General features: G+C 44.2%; 2 non-coding genes across 2 annotated transcripts; one reads left to right on the top strand and one right to left on the bottom strand.

Annotated features, from left to right (window-relative positions):
- Positions 1-1,974: 1,974 nt before the first annotated feature.
- Positions 1,975-2,048, bottom strand: Trnat-agu (transfer RNA threonine (anticodon AGU)). Its single transcript has one exon. It is a non-coding gene; the product is annotated as a tRNA-Thr (tRNA).
- Positions 2,049-2,549: 501 nt separating this feature from the next.
- On the top strand, positions 2,550-2,621 carry Trnae-cuc (transfer RNA glutamic acid (anticodon CUC)). The gene has a single exon. It is a non-coding gene; the product is annotated as a tRNA-Glu (tRNA).
- Positions 2,622-5,853: the final 3,232 nt, after the last annotated feature.

Raw genomic sequence — 5,853 nt, 5'->3', positions numbered from 1 at the left:
TGGTGCTCTTGAAAACGTGAGTAGGGGACCAAGTCGGCCATTGTGGCAGCCATGTTTGTATTCTCTGAAGTTTCTCCTTAAATGGAATCTATTTTTAGAATAAGTGAATCGACTACCTACTAAAATCATCTCAGATTGCATTACGGATATTTCCAACAAGAGTAGAATTGAACGATACAATATGTGAAATAGTCATGCCTCATGCTTTTGCCTTTTCGGGAAGCATAAAACAAAATATCACACGTATTCAAAGTGGTCTTACACAATGTTAAACACCGACTTTATCTTGCAAAACAACGTGCGGCAGTACGAAAAAAAACGAGGAATTTTCAGCACCCCACGTCAAAATACCAATCAATCACTTTGAGTGCGCACTTTCACCGACTGGTGGAGATCCCATGTTGCTAATAAAAACCTGGCCTATAGGTAGGTGGGAAACCAGATAGCACCTTGTGCGCTGACGATGATCCGCCAAACGTAGGTTTTCACCAGTCCGATCTAATCCGACCGAATAAAAAGCATTTTACGATCGGCGATTACCACCCAGCAACGACGGCCGTGCATTGTGTCTCCGACCGTCGGGAAAACCGTCGTTGTCGTCAAGTTTTAATCAAATTGCTGTCTTGGGTGTTTAGCGCGATGATTCCTCTCTAGGGGGAAACGCCTAGCTAATTACCTTCACCGAGATTTTTCAGATGTTTTATTGTATTGTTTTTAATATTCCTTCTTCAAGATGGCTCAAATTTCATCCGCATGTGATTAGTACGACTCAACCCAGGCTTCCAACTGCCGTCATCTGCCCGGTTTACGATCGGTGTTCACCGGCTGATGTACGACCTGTCCGTCGAAGACCGAGAGCTGTTCCATCACTTACAATCCCCGTCTCACAGGCAGGTCACAAATTGAGATTGATTGGAATCAGATTCGAATGGCCAAAGCCCGAGGCGACTGATTGGGCCGCGCTTCTTGACAACTCAATATATAATAGTTTCCGAAGTCGAACGGCAGAATGAAAAACGATTTGTATGTTCCGCACCCGTATTGGTCGAACAGTCGGCGTCATTCGAAAACACTTCACACTTGCACGAGTTTCATTCACAAAAAGATAAAACTCAAAATTGTTGTAAACAAAGTGGCAGCTGCTCCCAAGCGAGAACAATAATTCCAACTAGAAAACCAAAATTCGCAGGTGACAGCCGTACGCAGCCAGACTCGGAGGAGAGGGAGACCGCCTTTGAAGCACCAACGAGCGGGTTGTTGTTCCTTCATCGACGAAGTTTATCGTTCAACTGCTGCGTGCAACACACAACCCCGAACAGCAACTGGCCAAAATCTCGAACTTCGTCGTGTCTCTTCGCTAGGCAGCATCCGACGACGACCATGGTGAGACGCGGGTGTTTTATATCACAACAAACGCCGCCACCAACACCAACGTATCCGCACGCAGGCAGTTCGGCCCAAGCGCACCAAGCCAAACAGATGACAGAGCAACAAAAACACGTTTCCACTTCCACTCTCCCTGATGTCGGACGATACGTCAGTGGGAAACGGGTGGAAAACTTTTCTGAATCAAACGCATCGATGCGATCGCTCGCTCTCGGGACTCGGACGGTGAGTCCCCCCGATGGGAAATGAGTGACCCAAGTTCATCGGCACTCACCTTCGGATGAACCCGAACCGAACGGTTTAGCTGTGTGCTCGTTTGCTTCCCCTCATTACCAACACCAGCGCGCCGTGGATAGTGGGCGGAGCTAAGAAAGGGTTGCTGCCAGTGTGTGCGATCGGAATTCGTTGGTGTGTGGTAAACCCATTAACGTCGTGCGTGCTTTAAAGCGTTGCTTCTTGCGTTGTGCTACGATTCGTTACACGGTGTAACTTTCACTTCAAAGCAGTTGGAAAGGAAGCTGAAAGCTTTCAAGGAAGTAACAAACTTAATTAAAAAGAAAAACGTGAGAAAAAAAAAGTATTCCCACTAGGCTCCGGCGAGATTCGAACTCACGATCTCCTGTTTACTAGACAGGCGCTTTAACCAACTAAGCCACGGCGCCGTTGTTGACGAAGGGGTACTTAGAGCGGTACCGTTGATAAGTGTTGTGACACGAAAAGATGCCGATCGATTTGCGCGCTAATTTATTGTTGATGTTTTTTTTTGGATTGCGGTCCATGTGAAGGTGCTGCTGCGTAGATGATGACGAATCGAAGCGAATGGAAGGTTACTGATAGGAAGTTTCGAATCGCGTTTGGTGAGTCAGGTTTTTGTATCACATTGGAAATGCGGAATCGACTTCGAACAAATTTTGATGATCTTCTCAACAACATTGCAAACCAGTTCTCATGTTGATACATACCGCCATCGTCACAGTACTGAGGAGCTCCGGGAGGAGCTTTATCAATACCATTGTGTCATTATTGAATTTTCAGTTTGAAACGTTTCAGCCTTGACTTGTTTTATTGTTTGCATCGTGGAAGTTTCTAACTATATTGTAGAATTGTATTGCGAATTGTAGAACCCATTTGCTGATGGCTACTGGTCAATCATCTTCCACAAGTCCCATATTGTCTAGTGGTTAGGATATCCGGCTCTCACCCGGAAGGCCCGGGTTCGATTCCCGGTATGGGAAACTTTTTTTTTGTTGCGAGAAGCTGGAACACGGGTAACCTATTTTTTTCACTACACCAACAAAGCGAGCCATGAAAATGTTTGACACTTCTCAGGTCATTTTGGCAGACCACACATGCACGAAGAAGACGGATCATATTTTTACTTTATCGATCATTTTGCCGTCTTTTTCATGCTCATGTTACATCTGTCAAAATAACCTGAGAGTTGCCAGTCATTTTGAGGTTAGGTTCGTTGGTGTAATTAAAAAATGTATTTTCTTTTTGGAAATACGATTCGGAGGGCGATTCGTACGAAGATTTTTTCCGTGCATTGTATAATGTGCATCTTTCCGCGAGTTTTTCCGTGTATTATCAAAATCAAAACAAAAACAAAAGTTCAGCAATTTCGCGCATCCTCACTCTGCGTCATATAAATAGAAATCTTGCTGATTATTGTGTATTCAGTTCAAAGTTGGATTATCCCGACTGTTTGTGAAACTGTTCAGAACAGTCGTCGAATATCGAGGGGGTTCTCGATGTATTCTATAGAAATCGATCAATCAGCACATTGGTTTCGAGCACATCATTATTCCAAACATTCAGGTCTTAAGAACTTCAAACATAGGTAATTATCTTGGTTACTATGTAAATTGCCTTTATTACACCTTATTTTAGAAAATACAAAACATTTATCGCGGAATAAATATACTCACACATTTATTAATTGATAAACATTGCATCTGAACACCCCCCGACTTCCGCGCCAAAAAGCTGGCGGCTTGGCTGCCGGCAACAGCTGATCAAGGAATCAGTTGGCGCCCGTTCAGCTGTCCTTGTTTCACCAATTGAATGTTTTTAGATACGCGTTTGCGCGCGAAATCTTTCTCGCTCATTTCTGCTGTCAAATCCGTCAGCGACCGTTCACCGACCGTTTGAAACGTCGACTGTTTCAAACGGTCGTGAACAGTTTGGAACTGGACGATCAATAATTCACACGAAAAAAACTTTTGTGGTGAAAAGGCGTGTGTTTTTTCTGATCTAGTGATTTCATCGATAAATTAAAGGCGAAAAACAGTTCGAAGGAGTAGATTTTTCTGAGAAAGGAGAGTAGAGTGTTTCGGTAGTTGAGGACAGTGGAAAAATCCGGAGGAAGCTAAAATAATAAGCGAATTAGTTGAAGCAGAATCGTATAGTGAACCGGCTTGAGGAGCGCCCATGTTTGGTTTCTGCGAAAGCGAAAAATAATACTGTGGTAGTAGTGGTGCAGCCAGACGTGTGTTGCCGTAAACGGACATTACTTCGAGCAGCAGTACAGAAGATTGGAGCGATGCGGCGGAGCTCAACGGAATGCAAGGCGTAACAGAGCAGGAAACTATTCCATCAACCAGTGCGACAGGAAACATGGCACGAAGTGTCCCGAAACAGCAGCAGAACTTCAAGTACACAGTCCAAGACAGCGGTCCCTACAGGATTTATGTCGAATTGCGGAACAAGGATCAGAAGATCAACAAATTCTCCTTGGGGTCAATGCTCAGGGGAACGAATGAGTACCGAAGGTACGTAACGGACATGAAGTACGTAGGTAGCAACAAGATCCTCGTGTTCATGAGTAGTTTCGTGAAGGCCAACCAGCTGATGGATACCCTCAAAGAAGGCGAGGGCATGTACAAAGCGTACGTAACACGACACCTGGTGACGGTTACCGGAGTCATTTCCGGAATACCACTGGACCGGAACCAACTACAAATGGAACAAAATCGTTCATCAGGGAGCTACTCTTCGAAACGACGGTACCGGAATAAACAACCCATTCAGCGTCAACGAAAAGGAGAGGTGGGAGAGCATTATGAAAGATGCAAACAGTAAAGCGGAAACAGCGATCGAAGTAGCGGATGAAAAGAGACAGGCAGAACTGATGTCGTTCTACGCAGATTTTGTGGGTCAAGTAAGATCCAGCGAGGTGGCAAAGAGATTCAAGGAATGTACCATGAAACATTTTAATCTCACCAGATCTGTACACAACCACAACAATCAGCTGTGAATCGTTCGAGGCAGGATGCATCTGTATATGAATAGGGGAAAGGCAAACCAACAGGATCTTCAAGGTCATACAGATCAACTTACAGAGCTTATACAAGAATAAGGCAGAAGTACAGAGGATATTATCGAGTGACCAAATACAGGCAGCAATTCTATCAGAGGTATGGACTAATATCAGCGAAGAAAGCACTAACAAATACAAAATTTCCAGATACCACACCATACTTGAATCACGTTTGGTGGCACAGGTATTCTTCTAGAAAACAAGTACAATTTTGTACAGATCAGCGTTCCGGTACTTTCGGACAACACCCAGGTGGTTTGAGTGAAAATACTTCCAACGAATGTGACGATATTGTCAGTCTACATAAGTCCTTCGATCAACATGGGTGACTTTAAGGAAGACATTACAAAATTGTTCAACTTTGTTGCACAATTCGAAAAAGTGATTGTAGGAGGAGATTTCAATTCCCACCACACGGCGTGGGGCGATAGCAAATGTGACGGGAAAGGCCAATTTCGTATAGATCATATAAACAATTCCAACATACTCATCTGCAATGATGGGTCTCCCACATTCATACCACTTGATGTAAACAAAAGAGCAACGGCTGTAGATATAACACTAGGTAGCGCAGATTTGTTTCCAAATATCACATGGAGTCTAACGGATTACTGTGTTGGAAGCCTTCATCTAGCGATAAACATCTCTTTGACCACGGAAGAGGAAATCAAACAATCCCACTATGTAAACCGAAAGCAAGTGCAGAAAGATCTGGCAGATTTGAACGACACAAATATAAGCTCTCTAGCAGATTTGAGGTCCAGCGTGAAACATATCTTCAAGAAAAATCGGTTCAAGAATACGAAGACGCCAAAATTTGGTGGTCTTCTGAGGTCAACGAAGCGTGGAAGGAGAAGACGGAGGCTAGACGGAGTTTCAACAGGGTCTTAAGTACAGAAAACCTGATTGATTACAAAAAAGAGCAGCAATCTTTCAAAGGCTCAAGCGTCTGGAAGTAAGGAAGAAATTAGATGAATTACCAGATGAAGTTGGACCGTTCAGCAGCTCAAAAGAACTTTGGACAAAGATTGGTCGTCTGACAGGACGCAAAGCACGACGAAAGGAAAATATGATCGCTTTCGACGACGTGACGAAGGCGGAGGCGTTCTTGGATACCCATTTCGGACCAACTGAAGTGTCTCTAGTGG

This window comes from Aedes albopictus, chromosome 1 (assembly GCF_035046485.1).
Source record: "Aedes albopictus strain Foshan chromosome 1, AalbF5, whole genome shotgun sequence".
In the NCBI taxonomy this organism is placed as follows: domain Eukaryota; kingdom Metazoa; phylum Arthropoda; class Insecta; order Diptera; family Culicidae; genus Aedes; species Aedes albopictus.
The sequence above is the reverse complement of the archived record's forward strand: the minus strand, read 5'-3'. Positions and strand labels throughout refer to the sequence as shown.